Consider the following 23,636-nt stretch of genomic DNA (forward strand, 5'->3'; position numbering starts at 1 on the left):
TCTTACACTCAACACAAACAAGTACTAGCCATAAAAGAAAAAAAATTATTAAGTTAAAAGAAAAAAAAAGTTTGGTCATTAAAATATAATACTAATGGAGTGAGTAGTAAAGCTACAGACAGAAGGTAATATAGACGTAATAAGAATGGAAAGATGACAGAATAAATGAATGGATAGAAACCTATACTGAATTATAAATTCATAACTGTGATATGTGTGAATATATGTTACATATATACTAAAGAACACATATATGGGATAAAGAATAATAAAAGCACTAATAAATTTCTCAGACTTTCAAAGGAATAACAAAAAGATAAACAAAAGCAAAACAACATTAATAGATTGAATAGGCCAATGAGACTATCCAAATAGTAAATAATATATGAAATACATCATTTATTTTTCAAAAAAATTAAATTAAACCACTAAGTTTCCAGCAGAAGAGCCAAAAGGAAATACCGAATATTGATAAATTGGAGGATATCTATCATACATTGCTGAAGGGAGTATAAATTGAAATTGTTCCTTTGGAAAATTGTTTGGCATTATACACTAAACCAAACTATTTTTCTAGCCTATGAGTCAGTCTCTAATTTTAGGAATAGATGAAGGAAAAAAATATATATATACCCCAATATACAAAAAGATATATATATAAACATGTTTGTACAAATTTATCATTTTTATTAAAATATAATTGATATAGCAAACTATTAGTTTTGAGTGTACATTATAATATTTGATGCTTGTATAGAAAAATTATCACTGTAAGTTTGTATAGAAAAAATATCACTATAAGCCTTGTTTGTTTACAGAGAAAGAATTCAAGTATGCATAGCCGCAGACAGAGAGAGGGAGAAGCAGGCTCCCTACTGAGCAGAGATATGAGGCTCCATCATGACCCTGGACTGAGCCACACAGGCAGCTCCACAGTAAGTCTAGTTAACATTTGTCATCATATGTTGTTATAATATTTTTGTTGTGTTAAGAATTTTTAAGACCTACTCTTAACAATTTTCAAATAGGCAATATGATATATAATAGTCAACAAGCTGTGCATTACATTTCCCAAACTTTCTTATTTTGTAACTAGAAATTTGTTCCTTCCTACCTGCTTCACAAATTTCACCCAACCCCCAATGCAACTACTAATCTGTTCTCTGTATTTAAGAGCATGTGTTTGTTTTATTTTGTTTTTTAATATCTATACATAAGTGACATCATATGCTATGTATTTTTCTCTATCTGACTTACTTCACTTAAAATCTCCTCAAGGAGATATTATCTCCTCCATCCATGTTGTCTGAAATGCCAAGATTTCAATCTTTTTTATGGTGGAAAAGTATTTCAGTATGTATGTATCTATATGTATATACCAAAATTTCTCTACTCATTCATCAAGGGACACTTAGGATGTTTCATGTCTTGGCTAAGGTAAGCAATTCTGATATAAACATGGGATCCATATATCTTCTTGAGTTTGCTTTTATTTTATTTATTTATTTATTTATGGTTAAATACTCAAAAGTAGAATGGCTGGATCAAAAGGTAGTCGTATTTTGTGAGACATTTCCATATTGTTTTCCAAAATAGCAGCACCAATTTCCATTTCTAGCAGTGCACAAAGTTTCCCCTTTCACCACATGCTCACCCACACTTATTATTTCCTTTTTACTGGTAGCCATTGTAAAAAGGTGTGGTGAAATATCTCCTTGTGGTTTTTATTAGCAATTCTCTGAGTACTAGTGATCTTGAACATCTGTTCCCGTATTGTCCATTTGTATATCTTCTTTGTAAATCTTTTTGTTAAAATGTCTCTGCAGATTCTCTTCCCATTTAAAAATTTCTGTTGAGTTGTATTTTTTCTGTATATATTTTGGATATTAACCGCTTATTGGACACATGATTTGCAAATATTTTCTTCCATTCAGTAGCCTGTCTTTTCACTTTGTTGATGTTGTCTGCTATGCAGAAACTTTTAGATTTGATGTAGTCTCAGTTTTGTTTTTCTTGCCTTTGCTTTTGGTGTCAAAGCCAAAACCCATCACCAAGGGCAATGCCAAAGAGCTTATTGCCTATATTTTCTTCTAGAAGTTTTGTGCTTTCAGGTCTTATATTCAAGTCTAATTAATTTTGAGTTAATTTTTGTGTATGATGTAACATAGTGGATACATTTCATTCTTTTGCATGTGGCTGTCCAGTTTCCGTTTTAACATTCATTTCATAATCTGTATGAAATATGTTTCTGTTTATTTGTGCCTTCTTTAATTTTTGTTTATTAATGCCTTATAGTTTTCTGTGTATGGGTCTTTCACCTCCTTTGTTAAATATATTTCTAGCTTTTTTGTTCATTTCAATGCAATTGCAAATGGGATAGATTTCTTAGTTTTTCTTCCCAATTGCTATTTGTGGTAATTTTTTTTTTAATTTTTAATTTTTTATAAACATATATTTTTATCCCCAGGGGTACAGGTCTGTGAATTACCAGGTTTACACACTTCACAGCACTCACCAAAGCACATACCCTCCCCAATTGCTATTTGTGTATATAAATGCAACAAAATTTTTTATATCGATTTCATTTCCTGTAATTTTAGTAAAGTCAGTGGTTAGTTCTAATAGTTTTTGGATAGTCTAGGAGCTTTCTCTATATATCATCATATCACTTATAAATACGGACAGTTTTACTTCTTCTGTTTTGTTTTGTTTTTTTCACCCCAATATGAATGCCTTCTATTTCTTTGTCTTAATGTCTTAGCCCCTGCCTAATTGCGTAGGCTTGGCCCTCTAATACCATGTTGAATACAAGTAATTAGAATGGGCATCGTTGTCTTATTCCTAATCTTAGGGGAAAACTGTTCAGTTTTTCAGCATTGTGTATGATGTTATCTGTGGATTTTTCATGTATGGCCTTAATTATCTTGAAGTGTTTTCTCTCTATATCCATTTTATTGAGAGTTCTTATCAGACAAAAGATGTTGAGCTTTGTCAAATGATTTTTATGCATCTATTGAGATTATTATATAATTTTTTATCCTTTATTTGTTAATGTGGTGTATCACCTTGATTGATATGTCAATGCTGAACCATCCTTGCATCTCTGGAATAAGATCCGCTTCATCATACCATATAATCCTCTTCATATATTATTGAATTGATTTTGCTAATGTTTTGTTGAGGATTCTTGCATGTATGTTCATCATGGATATTCATCTATAATTTTCTTTTGTTATGGAGTCCTTGTTTGGTTTTGGTTTCAGAATAATGCTGGCTTCATAAAATGAGGTTGGAAGTATGCTATATTTTGGAAGACATTGAGAAGGACTGGTATAAATTTTACTCTGAATCTTTACTAGAATTTACCAATAAAGACTTCTGGTTCTGGGGTGCCTGGGTGGCTCAGTGGGTTAAGCCTCTGCCTTCGGCTCCAGTCATGATCTCAGGGTCCTGGGATTGAGGCCTGCATCAGTCTCTCTGCATAGCTGGGAGCCTGCTTCCTCTCCTTTCTCTCTGCCTGCCTCTCTTCCTGCTTGTGATCTCTGTCTGTCAAATAAATAAATAAAGTCTAAAAAAATTTTTTTTTGTTAAAGCTGCATGTGCTCCTTGTCCATTCTCTACCCAGCCACTGGATACTGCACACATTCACTGCACTGAGCCCACAGGTGCTGTGGGGCACCTGTCCAGCTGCGCACATAGTTGCCTCAAGCACCATGTCCAGCCATCATACACTATGGCCCAGACTTGTGCCCCAGCTGCCACAGTGTTTCAGGCAATCTTTCAAGCTCCCCAATGGTTATGTCCTGCTCAGAGCTGGTCTGACTGGACCCCAGTAACATCACAGAGAGCAAGCATAGACCAAAACAACCAGACAGTCTGTGCAGATGACTACACTGTAAGGAAAAGTAACTCAGACACAAGAGCCAGGCATAAGGAACACACATGCTCTCCTGAAGTGCTGAGTTCTGAAATGGTACAGGGTACTACAGGGCACTCAAGAACCTCTTCTTCATAAAGTCACTATTTTTAAAAGCAGAAGACACAACTGGCTTCCTTAACATACAGAAACAGACACAGAGAGGCAGACAAAATGAGGAGATAGAGAAATTTATCCCAAATGAGAGAATAGGAAAAGGCCACAGCCAGAGATCTAAACAAAACAGACATAAGTAATATGCCTGATAAAGAATTTAAAGCAATGATCATAAAGATACTCACTGAACTTGCAAAAAAGAGGAGGAGACATGAGTGAAAGGAAACCTTAACACAGAGGTAAGGAATAACTTAACAGAGATAAAGGGCCCAAAAACAAAATGAGAAACTTGTTTGATGGAACAAATTGATGGAAGAAGCAGAGGAATAAATTAGTGACCTAGAAGACAGAGAGATGGAAATTAATCAAGTTAAACAAAAGAGAGAAAAGAAGAATAGAGTAAAAGGAGAATAGACCTTGAAAACTTAGTGACTCCATCAAAAATAGTAGCATTCTTATGTATAGAAGAATAGTGGAAAGGGGGCATAAAATTTGTTTGAAGAGATAATAGCTGAAAACTTCCCTGACTTGTGGAAGAAAACAGTTATCCAGATCCAGGAGGCACAGAGAGCCTACAACATACAAAAGAAAACCATTAAGGCTAGCAAGAGATTTTTTCAGCAGGGACTTTCCAAAGAAGAAGAGAGTAGTATGATATATCCAAAGTGCCAAATGAGAAAAAAATATACAGCTAAGAATCTTCTCTCCAACAAAGCTATTGTTCAGAAGAAGAGAAAGAGTTTCCCAAACAAGGGCAGAGGGGTGGGTGGTTCATTGTTTAAGCATCTGACTCTTGGTTGAGATTTAGGGTTGAGATCTAGGTTGAGATCTAGGCTGAAGCCTAGATTATGATCTCAGGGTCATGAGATCAAGCCCTGCATTGGGCTCCATACTCAGCACAGAGTCTGCTTGAAAATTCTTTCTATCACCTTCTCCCTCTTCCTTTGCTCTTCCCCCTGCTCACTCTTTCTGTCTCTCAAAGAAATGAATAAATTAAATCTAAAAAAAAAAAAAAATTTCCCAAACAAAAACTAAAGAAGTTCATGATCCTAAATCAGCTCTAAGAAACATTAAAAGGAACACTTTGAGTGGAAATGGGAGACAAAAAGTCACAGCATAGAGGTAGGAAACACAAAAGCAGTAAAAAATACATATTTATCTAAAAATTAAGTCAAGGAACTAACAAAAAAAGGATATGAAATATAAGAACATATACTTAAAACATGGGGAGGAGAGGAAAAAAGAATGGATTCAAACTTAAATGACCACCTACTTAATAGTCACCACTGTATTCAGGAGAGATTATATATACAAACATAATGGTAACCATATTCAAAAACCATTAATAAAGAATAAAGAGAAAGACCTCCAAACGTAACACCAAAGGAAATCAGCAAAACATGAGAGAGAAAGACAATAAAGAATCAAAGGAAATCTTCAGGAACAACCACAAAATAAGTAAAAAGAAAAAGTGGCAACAAATACTTATCTATCAATGATTACTTTAGATGTGAATGGACAACATGATCCAATCAAAAGACATAGGGTATGACAGTAGGAAACAATCAAAGACTCATCTATCTGCTGCCTACAAAAGACCTATTTTAGACCATGAGGATGGAGAAACAACTCCCACACAAAAGGATGTCATAAGAAAACTGGAGTAGCAATGATTTTATCAGACAAACTAGAGTTTAAAACAAATACTGGAATAAGAGACAAAGAAGAACACTATATAATAATAAAAGGGATAATCCAACAAGAAGATCAAACAATTGTAAATATATATGCACCCCTCACAGGAGCACCCAAATACATAAAATAGTTAATGACAAACATAAAGGAACTGATTGATAATAATATGGTAAATAGTAGGTTACTTTAACACCACACATAAAAGGACAGATCATTTAAACAAAAAATCAACAAGCAAACAATGGCTTTGAATGACACACTAGATTAGGTGGAGTTAACAGATGTATTCAGAACATCCCATTCTAAAGCAGCAGAATACAAATACTTTTTAATTACGCATAGAACACTCTCTAGAATAGATCATATATTAGCCCACAAAACGAGCTTCAACCAATGCAAGATGATCAAAATAATAGCATGCATATTTTCTGACCACAATGCTGTGAAACTATAAGTTAAACCCAGGAAAAAAATCTGGAAGCAACACATATACATGGAGATTAAATAATACGCTACTAAACAGTGAATAGGTCAACCAGGAAGTCAAAGATGAAATTTAAAAGTACATGGAAATAGGGGCGCCTGGGTTGCTCAGTGGGTTAAGGCCTCTGCCTTCGGCTCGGGTCGTGATCCCAGGGTCCTGGGATCGAGCCCCATATCGGGCTCTCTTCTCAGCAGGGAGCCTGCTTCCCTTCCTCTCTCTCTCTCTCTGCCTCCCTCTCTGCCTATTTGCGTTCTCTGTGAAATAAATAAAATCTTTAAAAAAAATAAAATAAAAATAAAAGTACATGGAAATAAATGAAAATGAAAACACAATGATCCAAAATCTCTGGGATGCTACAAAAGCTGTTCTAGGAGGGGAGTTCATACCAATACAAGCCTACCTCAAGAAGCAAGAAAAATCTCAAAAATCTTCAATCTAACCTTGCACCTTGGATATAGGAAAAGAACAAACAAAACCTAAACAACCAGAAGGAAGGAAATATAAAAATAGAACATAAATAAATGATACAGAAACCAAATGGACAATAGAAAAGATCAATGAAATCATGAGCTGGTTGTTTGGGAAAAAAATCGATAAAACTAATAAACCCATAGCCAGACTTATCAAGAAAAAAAAGGGAAAAGACTCAAATAAATAAAATCACAACTGAAAGAGGAGAAGTAACAACCAACACCATGGAAATACAACAATCCTAAGATAATTAAAGGTTTATTTATTTATTTATTTGAAAGAGAGAGAGTGAGCCAGTGGAGGGAGGGGCAGAGGGAGAGAATCTCAAGCAGACTCCCCACTGATCCAGGAGGCTGACACAGGAGGGACTTTATCCCAGAACACTGAGATCATAACCTCAGCTGAAACCAAGAGTCAGATGTTTAACTGACTTAGGCAACCAAATGCCCCTCATAGAAGGATATTATGAAAAACTATATCTCAACAAATTGGACAACCTACAAAAAAAATGGATAAATTCTTAGACACATAAACTACCAAAAGTGAAACAGGAAGAAAAAATAAATTTGAAGAGAGCAATTACCAGCAAAGAAATTGAATCAGTAATCAAGAATCTCCCAAAAAAATGAATGTCCAGAAACAGATGGCTTCACCGATGATTTCTACCAAATGTTTAAAGAGTTAGTACCTGTTCTTCTCAAGCTATTCTAAAAATAGAAAAGGAAGGGAAACTTCCACATTCATTCTATGAGGCCAGGATTGCCCTGATAACAAAACCAGATAAAGACACCACAAAGGAAGAGAACTATCAGCCAGTATCTCTGATAAACACAGATGCAAAAGTTCTTAACAAAATACTAGCAAAATGAATCTAACAATACATTAAAAAATCATTCTCCATGATCAAGTAGGATTTATTCTTGGATTCCAATTGTGGTTTACTATTTGCAAATCAATCTGTGTGATACATCACATCCATGAGAAAGGATCAAAACCATATTATCACTTCAATAGATGCAGATAAATCATTTGACAAACTCTAACATTTATTCATAATAAAAGCTCTCAAAAAAGTAGGGTTAGAGGGAACATACCTCACCCTGGTAAAGCTTATTCTCTGAGATCAGGAACAAGACAAGGATGTCCACTTTAACCACTTTTATTCAACACAGTACTGGAAGTGCTAACCATAGCAGTCAGGCGTGCATATATATACATACATACATACATCTAAATCACTAAGAAAGAAGTAAAACTTTCACTATTTGCATATGACATGATATTATATATAGAAAACCTGAAAGACTTCACCAAAAAAAAATAAAAGCTAGAACTGATAAACTCAGTGAAATTGTAGTTATAAGATTAATGTACAGAAATATTACATTTCAATACATTAATTTTGAAGCAGGAGAAAGAGAAATTAAGAAAATAACCATATTCACTAACTGTACCCACAACAGTAAGATACCTATGAATAAACCTAACCAAAGAGGTGAAAGATCTGTACTCTGGAAACTATAAAATATTGATGGAAGAAACTGAAAATGACACAAAGAAATGGGAAGACATTTTGGAGCAAAAAATATTGTTAAAATATCTACATTACCTAAAGCATTCTACACATTTTATACAATCCCTATCAAAATATCAACAGCATTTTTTTCCAGAACTAGAGGGAAAAAAACTAAAATTTGTATGGAACCAGAAAAGACCTCAAATAGCCAAAGCAATCTTGAAGAAGAAAGACAAAGCTGGAGGCACCACAATTCCATACTTCAAGCTATATTACAAAGCTGTAGTAAACAAAATGATATGGTACTCACACAAAAATAGACATATATATCAATAAATTGGAACAGAAAATCCAGAAATAAATGTAAAATTATACGGTCAATTAATCTTCAACAAAAGAGGAGAGAACATCCAATGGGAAAAGACATTCTCTTCAACAAATGGTATTGGGAAAACTGGACAGCAACATGCAAAAAATGATACTGGACCACTTTTTAATGCCATACACAAAAATAAATTCAAAACTGATTAAAGGCCTAAATGTGGGGCCTGACACCATAAAAATTTTAAAAGAGAACACACACAGTAGCTTTGACATAAGGCATAGCAACCCTTTTTCTAGATATGTCTCCTAAGGAAAGTGGAACAAAAACAAAATTAAACTATTAGATCATATCAAAAATAAAGTTCTGCACAGTGAAGAAAGCAATCAACAAAACTGAAAGGAAACCTAATCAATAGGAAAAGATATTTTCAAAGGACATATCTGATAAAAGGTTAGTTTCCAAAATATATAAAGAATTTTACATCTGAACACCCAAAAAGCATACAATCCAATTAAAAAATAGGAAAAAAACATGAATAGACATTTCTCTAAAGAAGAGATCTAGATGGCCAACAGACACATGAGAAGATGCTCAATATCATGTACCATCAGCAAATGTAATAACTAAATCAAACTACAATGAGATATCACTTCACACTAGTGAGAATAGCTAAAATTAACAACACAAGTAACAATAGGTGTGGAGAATAAGGAACCCTCTTCCACTGTTGGTGTGAAATCAAACTGGTGTAGCCACTGTGGAAAACAGAATAGAGTTTTCTCAAAAAATTAAAAATAGAACTACCTTATGATCCAGCAACTGCACTATGGGTATTTACCCAAAGAAAACAAGAACACTAATTCAGAAGGGTATATGCACCCTGTTGTTTATAGCAGCATTATTTACAATAGCCAGACTATAGAGGCAGGCCAAGTATCCACTGATTGATGAATGGGATAAAGAAGGTCTCTAGATCTATATAGATGATATAGATAGATATAGGCATATAATTTAATATATATGTGAAGTTGAATATTGGCATAAATAATGGAATGAATATATGTAATGGAATATTATTCAGCCATAAAAAGAATGAAATTTTGCCATTTGCAATGGCATGTATGAAACTAGAGAAAATAGTGTTAAGTGAAATATATCAGAGATTGACAAATACCATATCATTTCACTCACATAAAGGAATTAAGAAACAAAACAAACAAGCAAAGGGAATAAATAGGCAATTCCCTTAAGTTATTAGGAATTGTGAGAGAAAAGTTAGTTTACTTAATAACAGAGACTTACACACATTTGAATCCTAAGCATAAGGTTTATACATCTACATAACTCATCACAACATCTACTTAAGAAGAAGAAATCTGAGATATTACAAAGACCCTAATTCTGTTCTGTGTGGCATCTCAAATGTTACACTTAATAAATGTTTGCTAAAAATAACATTTCTATAATCAGTTAGTCCACTGATATCCATTTATAAATATAAGGTCCATCAAATGGGTACTAGGGTTAATAAACTTGCTATTTAAAAATGATTTCTGGGACGCCTGGGTGGCTCAGTTGGTTAAGCAGCTGCCTTAGGCTCAGGTCATGATCCCAGCGTCCTGAGATCAAGTCCCACATCGGGCTCCTTGCTCGTCAGGGAGCCTGCTTCTCCCTCTGCCTCTGCCTGCCATTCTGTCTGCCTGTGCTCGCTCTCTCTCTCTCTCTCTCTGATAAATAAATAAAATCTTTAAAAAAAAAGTTAAAAAGAAAGATTTCTTATTCCCATAAAATGATAAAAGTGAATCAATGCTTTTTAGAATAAAAAGATAAACAATACATAGTTATTTCCAACTTATGTGTATTTATCTATGGCTGTGTATTTACATATATACATATATATCTGTCCGTGTTGTTATTTATTATTAAAATTGCTAATTTTCAAAATTCATATGTATATTCCTCAGTTAACACCTTGATCAGAACAGATTTTTTGGTGTAGCAACTGCTTATAATAAGGAGATGCCATATCTTTCTATTTTTTATTTTTTTTTTTAGATATTTGCTCAATTTTGCTGTAATATTAACAGAGAAAACAAAGCAGTATTTTCTTGGTAAACCACTCTAAATGGTTTGGTGATAACGAAAATTTTACAATGTATTTTGTAAGCCTTCTTAGAACCATTTCAACCTTTCTCATCCCAATAAGTAAAAAGTGACAGGTGTTATGCTAATTAGCTTTGCCTACAAAGTGCATCTTTATTAGAAAAATTTGCCACCTAGTATTCAGTCCTTGTAATTTTCTTTCCTTAATACAACTTCTAAATAGAAACATTTATTGAATGCATAATTGTGCTAGCCATATGCTAAGCACTGATTATGTAAATATGAAAAGAAGCTTGCCCTTCTTCCAAGAATTTATAAACTAATAGAGTAAAAGGTAAATTTGCAAGTATGAGGCTAAAGCATGTAAAATATACAAGTAGAAAAAATGATCCACAAATAGTGTTAGCCAAATATCTAATTTCAAAATTCCTCTTTAAGCACTTGAGTTAAACTCACTGAAACCAAGCAATTTAATAATTATAAACTCATATATGCAGATCTGTCACATATACAGCTTTTACAATGGCTCATAAGTATCCATTTCTCAAATTTTCTTTTTGCCTCCATTAAAATGAAAGGTTTTGTGTGTGCATAGAAATCTTACTTTGGACTCTTGCTGAAAATATGTATCTGTTTCCTCATAATTATATACTTTAATCTTTGGATGGAATATAAATGTTTTAAATCTGACTTTTAAAAATTCTAATTTCATTAAAAAATAAATGATTGGAATGCCTTGGGTGGCTCAGTGGATTAAGCAGCTGCCTTTGGCTCAGGTCATGATCCCAGGGTCCTGGGATCAAGTCCCATATCAGGTTCCTTGCTCAGTGGGAAGCCAGCTTCTTCCTCTGTCTGCTGCTCCCCTGCTTGTTCTCGGTCTCTCTGACAAATAAATAAAATCTTAAAAAATAAATAAATAAAAATAAATGATCATAATTAAACTAGAAAATTTTTGTTGCTAATTTATTTTGAACACTGGCCAGTTTCCTGAATGCTTGAAGGTTGAAGCCCTCTCAGCTTTTCTTCAATAAATGGCATTAAATTTATTAATACTCCAATTGCAAAAGTTAACATAGCTTTAAAATTCAAACCCTAAAATGTTATAGTGTACCAATAATTAAAATACCCTATGTTTAAAGACTTTAGAATTCCTATAAGTAGAACATCTGGCCTAAATAATTTGATTACCACCAATCTAGTAAGATATGTTTAGTCAATTAAATGGACATACAGCATGATTAGTCATTAAAATCATGATTGCAATGATTAATTTTTGCTCTGTTTTTTTGTTGTATCTTTCCTACTGAATAGCACAGAAGACAAATCATGCAACTAACTAGAACAGTGAAAATTTATGATTTCCAAAGTCACCTGGTTTCCTGATGCCTTCTAGTATCTTCCAAGAGGTCCCTAATTAGTCCTCTTTCCTGTTCATCAAATTTTCTATTTCAGAATATCTGTATTGTCTCTGATCATCCAATCTGACTACCATTACAGCAAATGACCTCACTTTCAACTTTATAGAGAAAACAGTGATTATTATATACATCCAGAAAGTTCTATTATTTTAATTCTAAATTACTCAAGTTTTTATAAAATATTTTATTTATTTATTTGACAGAGAGATAGAGACAGCAAGAGATGGAATACAAGCGGGGGAGTGGGAGAGGGAGAAACAGGCCTCCCACTAAATAGGGAGCCTGATGTGGGACTTTGGTCGCAAGACCCTGGGATCACAACTTAAGCTAAAGGCAAATGCTTAAGGACTGAGCCACGCAGGCGCCCCTAAATTATTCAAGTTTTAGATTCTATTCAAGTTCTAAGTTCTTCTTAAAAGATTACAAGTTATATGATATGGCAAAATATTTGGTTATCATAATCTATTTCTTCTGTACCTGTCATGCCTTTTTTCATGAAAATGAAAGAGTTCTTCTCCTATTGGCACCAAATATTTCATACACATTTTGGATCTCATATTTTCAGCACACCCAGTAATGTTGCTCCATTAATTGTCTCTTGTTCTTCTCATTGGTTTATTTTCCATGAGAATTTATTTTCCATCCTTAAAACTTTTATTCAAATTTAAATCTCTCTTTAGATCTACCACCCTTTTTCCTGACTCCCTTATTTAGCCACTACTTTATCATAGCAAATATTTCTACAAATTGTACCCATTACCTTATCCCCACATACAACAGGATTCATTTTTGCATTAATGAATTGTATTGAACTCTTTGCTTCAGACCCTACACTACATGCTAGAATTATGTAGTAAAAATTCTATTGGTGATAGGAATTAAATTAATCATGAAAATTAAGCAAATATCTCAGGCAATGATAAAGGGTATGAAGAATACTAAACCAGAGTAAAGGTTTAGCAAGAAGAGGTGGTAAAGCCCTGTCTGGTGAGAAAATATATAGAGAGATCCAAGAATGTGGAAATCAGATAAAAGGCCACTGTATATAAATGAGCTAAGGCTGGGCCATGTTCACAATCACATATAATCTGATATTTATTATGACCCCTTCAACCATCTTAAAAAATGCCTCACTGAAGCCGAAAGACAAGTGCAATAAAAGACTGTTGAATTCAACCTGCCTGAAACAAAACATGTTGGTAAGACAAAGCCAAAATTATTCTTTCTGTGTAAGGAAGAATACTAACTTGTTTACTAACATAAAGTAATGAGTCTGGAAGATAGAGAAAACAATCCAGAATTCATCTTTTTTTTATTTTTATTTTTATTTTTATTTATTTATTTATTTATTTTTATTTTTATTTTTTTTATTTTTATTTTTTTCAGAATTCATCTTGAATAGTTAGGATTTTGGTTCTCAAATTTAAATTTTACTTCTGTTTCTTATTACCTCATTTTCATAGAGGGAAAGCTAATGGACCAAATAGATTATAAATGATTCCATGTCAGTTACTATGCTGAAGTCAGTCATTAGTTTACAGATTTAAGACTTATTTCTCCAGTTTTCAGGTAACAACTAATGGGCTTTTGTTCTACAAATTCATACCAGTCATCAGGCATCAAAAACAACTTTTTTTTTTCCCCCTACCCCAACCCTCTTGCCTAACATACTGCCCACCACCCAGGAGCTAATGAAATACTGTTGTAATGTTTTGGTACCACTTACTGAGAATTGTCCAGGGCCAGGCAATAAAATCTTTACAATAGTACAATAGAGAAGTAGTACATTTTACTTTTAATATCTATAAAATTATAACAGCTTCCAAATATAAAAAATCTATTTCTTAGTTCTCTTCCAATTTCTGTTTTGTGAAGGTATCACAATAGCTGCTTTCCTCAAAACTTCTCTTAGCATTGATTTAGTAGAGAAGAGAGCCTGCTTTTCTAGGTGTAACATGACAGAAGGCTTTAAATTTCTGGCTCTCTTAATTGTAATATTTTCCATCTAAAATATCATCTAACCGATGAGTCCAATTACCCAAGAAACCATCTGATTAATTACAAACAATTAAAAAGAATAAACTGTTATCAGGAGAAGCTAGAGAATTTCCATAAAAAATGTGTGTTAAATATCACAAGTCAGTTTAATTGTATGCTTTAATCCATTAATAAGTATATTTGAACCAGACATAGTTTTGAAATCTAGAAAAGATTAAGAAGACAGAAAGCAATATTAAGAATATTAACTTAAAATAATATTTACTAATATTAATATTAATAATTAGTAATATAAAGTGCCTTTAAGAGTGATATAGTTAAGGGTATCCTTAGACAAAGAAAGCATAAGATTATAAGAAAAATAGAGAAGAAATGAATGGAGATTAAATTGTAAATATCTATGTTAATGTTCCATTGATCCTGGGTGGAAGATATTTAAATTCACTGTAGTTTTCTAATTAATCTAGAATTATTGGATAGGAGGTATTTCCTTCCAAAAAGCATATGCTGCTGGAAGGTTCCTAATAATCCTCATTTGAGATTTCTGGTAGGAGTGAACTTCTGGCCATTTGTGAGGAGGATAATTTATATTCTTTTTAGTTGAGATATAGGGATTCAAAGATCAGTTCCTTGGAATATCACTGTTGTACTAATTGTTACCATTTGATAGGATCCTTTCCTTCAGGATTTAAGAGCTCTCTTTCATTGATATTTCTTAATGAATGCAAGTTTTTTTGGAAATTTAGTAGGAATTTAGAAAAAATCAAGCAAACGTCTTATTAATTATTATGTGAGTTACTTCCAATATTTGTCCGTGTCTAATTGCAAAAATAGTGTGGAGCTGAGAATAGGAAAAAATATTTCAATGTGTATGAAACAGCATTTATTAACTCATCAGGAAATAGTTTTGGACAAGGAGTTGTTAATATGCCAGTGGAAATTACTTAGGTCAGAAGTACAATAAGCTACAGTGCACATGCCAAATCTGAGTTGAGGCCTGGTTTTGTACTGTTCCACTTCCAAGTCTACCTCTTCATGAGTATACTCTAGCTCAGTGCTAGGAAGTCCTTAAAGTCTTTTCACATTTTGTCATTACTCTTCCTTCAATGCTTAAGAATTATTTTCATTATTTCCCATTTCAATAACTATGAGGTTTCTTTTTCTTAATTGAACTCAGGCTGATGAGTCTGATCTGTAGTGAATGCAATGAGTTCATTATCTGGGAAGATTTGTCTGTGTTAAAGGATATGATTTTAAGAGTAAAGTGAGATCCATTAGGATAACTCCTGCCTAATATTTTCCAATTTCAGTCTTTACACATGACCCATCAGCAAACATTACTAGGTAAATCTAGGTAATCTAAATGAGTTTCTAACAAACATATATAGAACACAGATAGCACAGCTTGCAAGTTATCTCTTCATTAGTTATCTCTTCATTAAAGAAGTGATTCAGGACTTTAAATGTTATAATAATGAATAGAAATGTCTGAGAAATTGAAACAAAATTTCATTGGAGGTAAGTATATATATATATAGTGACATATGTGTATATTCAATAAGCAGCCAAGATCATACAGGATGAGGAAGCATCAATTTAAAGAAAACCCTAAAACAAAGTTAGCAGATGCATTCAATAGCTTGATGTTTGTGTCTATTACTTTTATCCAAGGTGGGTCAAGGGTGAGACTGTAGTAAGCTTTTGGTCTCTAATGATTATCGCAGTGTTGCATCAAAAACCCAGTGGCTTGTCAAGATCACCCATATAATAGAAATAAATGTTTATGATAATTAGAAAGGGAGGAAGGAAGAAGAAAATTAGAGCCTGGATCCAATATGAGGTTATGACGCTGGAACAGCTGTGGAGTTCCCTTGGTGGGAGGTGCCAGGGACTCAGAGGGGTGTGTTGCTTCCAAGATAGGACCTTGGGTCATAGCTGTATGAAGATTTCAACTTGATTTTTGTGGGAACTAAGAATGTCAAATGTTGGATCCCATAAAATATCACCCTGAACAATTTGTCAGTAATGTGAAGATGAGGTTTTTTTTGTTTTTTTGTTTTTTGTTTTGTTTTATTTTGTTTTTTCAGTGCAGTAAGGGAGAGGACTACCTTGATAGATCTTTAGTGTCTTGGAGAAGGTTGGGAAATTTTTGAATATTTATATTGTTTTGGATTTTACTGTAAGGTGGATCTTCCAATATAAAGTCTTGGTTAGAACCAAGGAAGGATCATGAGAGAATAGTTTACGGTTGGTAGACAAAGCAAGACGAGGATTTTGAGAAAAGATTTTCCAAGATGCTTATCGATAATCAGTCACTTAATGTTATCTATAGTATATAGATTGAAGTTTGCTCTTAAAATAAGGTGTTATAGAAAACTTTTCATGATACTTGTTAAAGATGATAAAGGAAACTTTATTAAAGAAAGATTATTATGGTGAGGTTTTTACAGCAGGGGAGACAGATTAGAATTTGCACATGGCAAGAAAAAGTGGGGGTTTATAGGCAAGTATCAGAGTGGAGGTCTGTGGATGAAAAATTACCAAGAGGAAATATCAGGGGTATGGAGGATTCTGGCTAAACCGACTTGATGGGATTCTTGATGACGGCAGGCCAGAGTGATAAGATATTCAATGTGGGGGATGAGGAACTTGATCAGATACAGAGGAGATCAGATACCCAGGGTAAGGGGTTTTTCGCTAAATGACTCAACAAGATTCTTGCTAAAACTGGACCAAAGGGCCAAGGACAGAGCCCAAAGTCAGGGCCTGGCAGGCAGAGGGCTAAGAGGATCTGCATGCGTCTTTGATTAAGGAGAGAGTCACTGTGGGAAGAAGAGGTTTATCTATAACAAACAGTGGAGATATTGGCAACTTTTTATCTTTCTGAGAAACGTGAAATAGTTATGTAGGTTTGAAAAAGTGGAGTAATAAAATCGTGTTAGTGAATATAGCTGAAAGGTATATAATGTGATTAGGCATATAATAAATTGTGTGGGAGTACATGATTTCCATTTTCAAAACTTCAGTAAATGAAAGAGGACTTCAGCTACCTCCATTTGGACCTCAGTATGTACTTTCTGAGTTCTTCTTTCAGCTATTTTTAACTGGCAGAAGATCCAGAGGGTAAAATATCCTGTGATGGAAAGAGAAACTACCCCCTCATGCAATAGCGACTACCCTGATGCCAGCAAGACCCTGTATGACTGACCCTAAGAAAATTATCTACTTGACCTTTACTGCCTACCTGCCAGTACGCACACACCTTTATTGCACACTTTCCTTATATAAACCAGAAGTATTTTTAACACTTTGGAGACAGTATTTGAGATGTTAGTTCACTGTCTCCCTGGTATTGGCTTCACTGAAATCAATCCCTTTCTGATTTTACCATGACTTGTCTCTCTGCCTGTGGATTTTATCAGCCATCAGTGGCTCATCCTAGTCTGTTTGGGACCCATGGAGCCAGGTGGCTTGAACCCTTGGGCCCCAGTTATATAAATACATTTGCCAATCCCGATTAAGGGGAGTGAAGACATCTCTTTATGCCTCACTCTAGGGCTTGTCAGTGGGGGTGGAGAAGGTCTGTTTAATTTCACCTTGTATACTAAAGTTGGATGTTGGCTTAAGAATCTCAAAACTCATTTTTTTTTTTAAATTTTGCTTTGAAAAACTACAAAAATAATATAGTCCCTCTCCTTAGAATGGAGTGTACTTTGCAGCCATTGTTCTGTTTTCAGGGCAAAACAGACAAAAGTTTAATAGCAATATCCTTTAATAAAAATATGACTGATAATTCCTTGAGAACATTACTGGGGTACTCTTCCCCCCACCTCTTTCTTGTCAAATTGTTAGGCAGCTATTAATACAATTTAACCAGCCCAATTAGAAAAGATACTTTCTAACTTGATCTTTAAATTTTATTTTCGTTGACTTTAAGGATTCCTCACTGAGTTTTTAAAATTATTTGTAAGTTTATCTTTACATTTAAAATTACTATGTGTACAGTTAATTTTGCATCTATTTGTATCTATTTTGACTTTAAGATACTAACTAAATTTAGCATGTCTTATGTGACAAAATTTAAAGAATGCATCAATTCATTACCTTATACAATGACCTTTAAGGAGGGAAGATCATTTTACTGCAGTATGCAGGGCAGAAACTAAGAAATAGGGGAGAAAGTGCCACATCTATGGTCAGTGAAGTATTAAATAATGACATGCTGGGAACAGTATCAGATTATGGGGTTGTCCACCTAGTATTCCTGGATTCACTCATTCTTTACCTATAGCACAGTTCTGTAATTTTGACATTAACACGTCTGATAAACAAAGCCCTGTTCATAGGTGAAGTTTTATAAAGATGTGATTTTGTCAAGACAAACTTGCACATGTACAATGTAAAATTTAAACCATACTGAATATAAAGAAAGTTGGCAGATTTCCAGGTTTCCCAACACTCTAAGATTTCAATAAAAACTGCCAATAAAGAAATGAAAGAAGTTGTTTCTCTCTCTCTCCCCCCGCCCCATGGATGTCAAACTCTTTTTGTAGGACAAAAAGCAAACTAGGATCCTTAATCATCATCATTATTATTATACCATTTAGGCAGATACATGATTAAAATTTTATTTTAATCTGTAACTCTACCAAAGCATTTAGAGAACTCATTAAGATGTGCAAGTTTTTCAGGTTGTTGCCATTAGCTAGACACAATCATTGTCAATAAAAATGAGGAAGAAGCAAAATTTGGGTATTGACATGCAAATGAGTACCATAAGCTCTTCACTCTGCTGTAGAATTTATGTATCTCAGCTGTCACAACACTAGTTCCTAAAGCAAAGTAGGTGTGTTGTGACATCTCTTAATACAGGGATGCTAAAGTTAAACAAGGTGTGTGATGTGACTATTTGTATGTGACATGCAAAACATTCACATAGGCTATTACTTAATTCTAACGGATTTAGAAGGACCCGCCCAAGAACAAAGGAATTATCATGCTAAGTCAGAACTATGGTCGATTGAGTATATCAGTAGTAGCCAACAAAATTTTCAAATAAGTTTTAGGAGAATAGGTGTCAACACTTCTCAGTGTTGAAGGTTAGACTCACAGGACATCTGATGCATGGAGAAAAATGATCATCATGTTTCAGACCAGATTTCCTAGTGGACTCATACTGGTTATTTCTCACAAACACCTTTTGTAGAGGATTTTGTTATAACTATTTAATAGATGAGAAAACTGAAATTCAAAGTTAAGAAATTATCCCAAGATTTCAAAGTCATTAAATGGCAGAGAATGAATTCAAAGCACATTTGTATTTTTCACCTAGGAATTCCCCAATTTCCTTCTTAAAATCTTTATCAGGAATGTTTTTCTTCATCACTTTTTTTTTTATACTTTAAGCAACTTTTTATTATACAAAGTTTGTCACATAATTGGATATTTCTCTACTTTGTATACAATTATTCATACTCCCCACAGAAAGACTTCTTCTTTACTTTTCATCTGGTAATGGCAAGCACTAAAATCCTGAATTTAACAGAATCGTAGTAAAAGTGCCTCAGTGATTTAAGTTGAAAGCAGTACATTGGTACATGGCTCTTGCACTCAGTTATCAGGAATGTGAAAATTTCTTTTTATTCAAAAATATGAAATAAATTTTCCTTAGGGGTTGTTGCCAAACCTGGACTGGATCCTGGAAGAACCAAGTGGCACTCAGAGACTTTGGAGGATCGGAGGTTTATTTAACACCAGTGGACTCAGAGGAGGTTGTTCTCCAAAGGTCTTAGCCCTGAGCACAAGCAGGGAGGGGGATTTAGGGGCACCTGGGTGGCTCAGTGGGTTAAAGTCTCCGCTTTCGGCTCAGGTCATGACCTCAGGGTCCTGGGATGGATCCCCACATTGGGCTCTCTGCTCAGCAGGGAGCCTGCTTCCCCCTCTCTATCTGCCTGTCTCTCTGCCTACTTGTGATCTCTGCCTGTCAAAATAAATTAATAAAATATTTAAAAAAAAAGGGAGGGGGATTTATACCCTTCTACTTCCACATACTTGGTACTTTTGGTGTACCTGGGAAACAGGGAAGGGCTTTGAGACAGGGACTGCAATTCCTTTGTTGGTTTGGTCAGCCATCTTAGAGTACAGTTTTGCCCTATCAGTATGAACAATGACAGTGGTAAACCATTATATGTTGTCAACTCAAACCAGTAACTGATGGTTAGGGTGATTTTTCTTAAATATCAGCCAGGTTTTTCTTTAGTCATTTCCTTCAACTGGCTTCTCAGAAGTTATCATTGAGGAGGAATGTCGTGAGCTTCCTCTCACAGTTCATCACTGGGGCACCTCTCAAGCATTGGGGCACCTGAGTGGCTCAGTCTGTTAAGCATCTGCCTTTGGCTCAGGTCATGATCTCAGGGTCCTGGGATCAAGCCCAAGACAGGCTCCCTGCTCAGTGGGAAGCCTGCTTCTCCCTCTCCTCCCCACTCATGCTCTCTCTTGCAATTATGCCTCTCTCTCAAATAAATAAATACAATCTTTATTAAAAAAAAATAATAGGGGCGCCTGGGTGGCTCAGAGGGTTGAGCCTCTGCCTTTGGCTCGGGTCATGATCTCAGGATCCTGGGATCGAGTCCCACATCCGGCTCTCTGCTCGGGGGGGAGCCTGCTTCCTCCTCTCTCTCTCTCTGCCTGCCTCTCTACCTGCTTGTGATCTCTGTCTGTCAAATAGGTAGATAAAATCTTTAAAAAAATAAAAAATAAAAAAAATAATAAAGGTAAAGCACTATTCTGAGAAGCAGAACATTCCACTTCCCATACAACCTTCCATTCCACCCATTCTGCCCATTCCTGGGTCTTTTTCTTTTTCAGGAATTTCAGTGACTATAGCTTCTGCTGTAGTTAACAGAGAGGCCAGTCCAGCAGCATCCAAGAAAGCAATTCTTGCAACCTTATTTGGATCAATGGTTCCTTTTCCCACCATATTCACAAAGTCTCCAAGCATAGTGTCATAACCAATTTCTGAGGAGCTCTCCAAAATTTTCTCAACTATCAGTGATCCTTCAACGCCTGCATTCTTAGCAATGGTCATTGCAAAAATTTTGAGTGTTCTCTTAATTTCTACACTGGTTTTTGATCTTCATTAGCTGGAGTTATTGAACCCAAGGTGAGAATACAGTGAAGCAGGGCACAACCCCCTCCCAGAGCAATGCTTTTTCAACAGCAGCTCGTATACCCTTGAGGGTATCTGTAACTCTGTCTTTCATTCACTTGATCATCACTGTTCCACCAGACTTCAACAAAGCTACTCCGAGTTTTTCCAGATATTCATTCGGCTTTTCCTTTTCATATTTTCTAGTTATGATATCTAATTGCTCAATGATTTCCTTGAATACATTTTTCAGTTTGAGCCTTCTCACCTTTTCATTTTAAGAGCATGGCATCATCATTGGTCACAAAGACCTCTCCAACTTTTTCTAAGTTGTGAGGTCAGGTCTTCTGCAAACACTGCACCGCCAGGAGCAATACTCATGTCTTTAAGCTGCTTCTTTCTATTGTCACCAAAACCTGGAGCTTTGGCTGCAATAGCCTGAAGACCAACTTTTAGCCTACTCAAAACAAGTATATTCAGAGCTTCTCCATTAACATCTTCAGCAATTATGACCAAGGACTTACAGGAAACATTGGCAATTTTAAGAGCAGGTATGATGGACTGAACACTAGAGATTTTCTTTTCACTCAATAGAATACAGGCATCTTGAAATTCACATTGCTGACCTTTTGATGTATTAGTAAAGTGTAGAGAAATATAACCTTGATCAAATTTCATGCCTTCAGTAATTTCTATTATTCTATATAATATTTCTATTATTCTAAACACAATCATTTGTGTTTTTTTCTATCCTTTACTGAGATGACACCCTTTCTTCCAAACTTTTTCATTGCATCAGAAATGGTGTTGCCAATTTGTCTCCATTTATAAAATCATAGCACCCTGAGCAATTTCTTCAGGGATTGTCAATGAAGGCTGCTTCTTAAGTTCAGCAGTTCCAGGATCAACAGCTAACATCACACGTCTCCTGATTTCCACAGGATTAGCACCTTTAATCTTCTCAAAGCCTTCCTTGGCAATGGAGTGTGTCAGGACAGTAGTGGTAGTGGTGCCATCCCCAGTCTCTTCAAAATTGTTATTGGCAACATCTTAAAGAACAAGTTTAGCACGACTATTTTTATATTTATCTTTTAAGTCAATTGTCTTTGTGACAGTCACAACATTTCTTGTTACTTTGGGATTTTCCAGCTCTGTTCAGTAATCACTGTTTTTCCCTTTGGCTCCATAGTAAGGGCTACAACATTGGCTAAAAGGTCTATACCTTAAAGCATTAAGGCTCAAGCGTTTGCACCAAATTTTATGCCTTTGGCATAGCCCTAAGTGAGATGAGGAGCCAGTGCTCTGGACACTGGCCTAATTTGGTGAAAAACTGGGGGTAACAGAAGTACTTGTGAGGGCAGTGGCAGGGCATGTGGAGAGTGAGATAGGCCATTGGAGGTGAGTAGAGGGTTCTTTGCCATCATCTTAATTTGACAGAAACAATTTCACTATGAAATCACTAGGGGGAACCTGGTGGCTCAGTGGGTTAAGCCTCTGCCTTTGGCTCAGGTCATGATCTCCGGGTCCTGGGATCAAGCCCTGCATCAGGCTCTCTGCTCAGTAGGGAGCCTGCTCCCCCCACCCCCCACCGCCTGCTGCTCTGTCTACTTGTGATCTCTGTCTGTCAAATAAAATCTTAAAAAAAAAAAGAAAAGAAAAATCTAGGTATCTAATATCTATATATATTTTCCCCAAAAATTGTCCCTAACTTCCTACAAATTAGTTAATACCTCTCTTTGGTGATCTTGATATGGGGTCCTCTAATGCAATTTTCAAGAAAATTTTCTTGAGATGCTTACAGTGCAACTCACTAACCTTATTTAAGTAGCACAGAGACAGGACCTGTGGGCAGAAAGAGTTGCACTTTTTACTGTGTGAGGCTCGTTCTTATATGCTTAGTAATCAAAGGGGAAGGGGTATGTAGGGAGTATCAGATTACAAAAGTTTCTTCAAATTTCTTTGAATTTCTACTTATAAAATTACTTTTGCAAGATTCCTCTGGTGCTTATCATTCAGGTCAACATTAACTACCAGTGAAGCATACAGGTAATTATAAGACCTTTAAAGAATGTAGAAATCAGCATTTATTTTATTCTTATCAAAACTATGCAGACTTTAGTTCAGCCTTCCATGATAAGAGTAAACATTTTCCTGCTTCTGTCCCTCATATTCCTAATATTGTATTAAACACATTTCACAATAGTTAGGTTTAATTACCCATCTCCCTCACTAGAGAGTGTGTTTCTTGATGGCTAAAATAGTCAGTCTCAAGTCCTTAATCATGATTATACTCTGTTTGGCTTATATAGATTTGCCACATAGTAGGTGCTCAATAGAAGTTCAATTTACAAATGAATGAACCAATTTCTGAATTATATTGGTAGAGATTTATTAGCTCTAGTAAATATTGATATTTTGGTTTCAAAAACTGAAATAACACAATTCA

At 34.9% G+C, this 23,636-nt stretch overlaps 1 pseudogene across 1 annotated transcript; it reads right to left on the reverse strand.

Moving 5' to 3' along the window:
- Positions 1 to 20,824: 20,824 nt before the first annotated feature.
- LOC309840261 (60 kDa heat shock protein, mitochondrial pseudogene) lies at positions 20,825 to 22,611 on the reverse strand (annotated as a pseudogene). The gene has a single exon. The product of its transcript is annotated as a 60 kDa heat shock protein, mitochondrial pseudogene (transcript).
- Between the last annotated feature and the right edge of the window lie 1,025 nt (positions 22,612 to 23,636).

Source organism: Mustela nivalis, assembly GCF_964662115.1.
Source record: "Mustela nivalis genome assembly, chromosome: 9".
Taxonomy (NCBI): Eukaryota; Metazoa; Chordata; class Mammalia; order Carnivora; family Mustelidae; genus Mustela; species Mustela nivalis.